Source organism: Palaemon carinicauda, chromosome 15 (assembly GCF_036898095.1).
Source record: "Palaemon carinicauda isolate YSFRI2023 chromosome 15, ASM3689809v2, whole genome shotgun sequence".
NCBI lineage: Eukaryota > Metazoa > Arthropoda > Malacostraca > Decapoda > Palaemonidae > Palaemon > Palaemon carinicauda.
In genome coordinates this window covers 131,592,579-131,595,078 of record NC_090739.1, presented here as the reverse complement: position 1 = coordinate 131,595,078, position 2,500 = coordinate 131,592,579, and the positions used below count along the sequence as shown (strand labels likewise).

Below are 2,500 nucleotides of genomic sequence, written 5' to 3'. Positions count from 1 at the left end.
TACTTCCTCTAGATATCTATCGAGCTGGAATCTCTTCCCCTTTTAGTTTCTGAGATTAAAGGGAAAGGGTTTGCTGGAATGAAATCAAGTACCCTAACTTTTTCCTACGATTGCCATTCATCACCTGCCGCCAAAAAAAAAAAAAAAAAAAAAAAAAAAAAAAAAAAAAAAAAAAAAAAAAAAAAAAAAAAAAAAAAACCCTATTTTACTGTTACATCACAAATTTTTTCCCGCCTATTCTAGAATTATATTTAGATGGATTTGCTAATCAATATTGTTTTAAATATTCATACAAAGATCCAATAAATACTTATGATTTCGCTCTAATGATATCTTCGTCATACTAGAAAAATTCTCCTCTTAATTTTCAGACTAATCACGTAACAAAAAAAAAAAAATAAAATAAAATAAAAAAATAGTAGCAATATATTGCACAATGATTTATATATGAGTTATGAATAATGTTATTGTAATTCTGCATTGATTAAAGTTCACTTTGCTCATTAATTTTTAAAAATGAGAAAAACTATAAAAATATGTGAGAGCTAAATTACAAAACAATACAAGAGGGGAACTCGGTAAAGCGCAGACCTCCGCCATGGGAGCTTATATTTTGACTTTTTGGATTGATTTTGGATGTTTTGCTCGTCCGTGACATTGACCTTTGACCTTCCAAAATTTAATAATGTCCAGCTCTTTACAAAAAAGTTTAAATTTTCCGCACCGTTTCATTACTTTACGATTAAAATTGTGGTTGCATGGTTGATGTCTGGAATTTGACCTTTACCCTGACCTTGGACTGCACCTTGACCTTCGACCTTATGTATATTAATTGGCGTGGATTTTCATACACTCAAATATGAACCAAGTTTGAAGTCTCTGTGACGACGATGTCCAAACTTATGGCTGATTACGTGAATTGGAAATTTTGCTTGACCGTGACTTTGACCTTTGACCTTGACCTCCCACGTTTAATAATTTCCAGCTTTTTACATAACAGGTAATCCCTGCAAGTTTCATCATCCTGCGATTAAAATTGTGGTCAGGAAGCTGCTAACAAATAAACAAGCACATACGCATACTAACACACAAACAGGGGTAAAACATAACCTCCTTCCAACTTCGTTGGTGGAGGTAAAAAGGATACTATCAACTATATGCCCACCCAGTTCGTGTAGTATGAAAGTGTGGTTATTTGCAAATACTTCACGTGGACATGCTATGAAACAGCCATGATATTCTACACACACACACACACACACACACACACACACACACACACACACACAAAAAACTATTAACGACCTGCTATGATTGGCCGGAAATTTCATTGTTCCATTTTTGTCCGAGACCTCCATGGAATTTGACACCTTTGACGAATTTTAATTTGATTCTACACCAACATGTAATTATCACTTGTTAATATATAGCACAAAGGGTCCAGCCTTTGCGTCAAAGGAAAATGCATTTCGAACAATTCCATAACGATATCGCCGGATTTTGGTCGTTGCATCAAAGATTGGTTTACCATTCTCTCTTAATTGGTTGTGCCCGTGGTGAAATTCATACAGGCAATAGCATTGTATTTATTTTAATGAGGGCATACAAATAAACAAATCAGAGGGATAAGCTTTGGAAAAAAAAATCTCTCCATTTTGCTTACGCCTAAACAACAGATTGCTCGCTTGGCGTTATAAATATGGGAGGGAAATAGTTGGAAATAAAGTTGTTAAATGTTGTTGAAACTTTTAACCAAAATCACATAGTTAAAAAACAATAAAAATCTACATTTATTTTCAATTCGTTATTTCTATTTTATAGTTTCTCTTTTATTAATAATGATAATAAATAAGAATAACAACAACAACAACAATAACAACAATAATAATAATAATGATAATAATAATAAATAAGAATAACAATATCAACAACAACAACAATAATGATAATAATAATAATAACGTGGTACTTAAATATCAATAAAATTATCTTAAATGATAAGCCCACCCAGATGATTAAATCCCCCCCCCCCCCCCGACAAGACTTAACTAGGCAGCCAGCTTAGGGATTATAAGGAAGCCTTTTTCGTTCTTACCGTTATCCATACATTAAGGGGTCAGTTGCCTAATCAGTGTTTTTTTAAGATCGCATTTCCTTCCAGTCATTAATTACAGTAATTGGCAGTGGGCCTAGCCTTTGACTTGATAGTCCAACTGCAAGGAAACAGTTACCACAATTCTTCTTCACTCAAGAGGTTAACAACTGCACTGTAATTGCTCAGTGGCCACTTTCCTCTTGGTAAGGGTAGAAGAGACTCCTAGCTATGGTATACAGCTCTTCTAGGAGAAGGACACTCCAAAATCAAGCCATTGTTCTCTAGTCTTGGGTAGTGCCATAGCCTCTATACCAGTGATTCTTTCAAGTAGTTCAAATAGTAACAATGAAAATAAAAATGTAGTAATTATGATGACTTTTGTTTTACAATACTACATAAATATGG

The 2,500-nt window shown here is 33.7% G+C and overlaps 1 protein-coding gene across 1 annotated transcript in view; it reads right to left on the bottom strand.

Annotated features, from left to right (window-relative positions):
- The window catches only part of LOC137654184 (uncharacterized), a 5,070-nt gene that overhangs the window by 1,072 nt on the left and 1,498 nt on the right, over window positions 1-2,500 (bottom strand). The gene's annotated exons all lie outside the window — the stretch shown is intronic.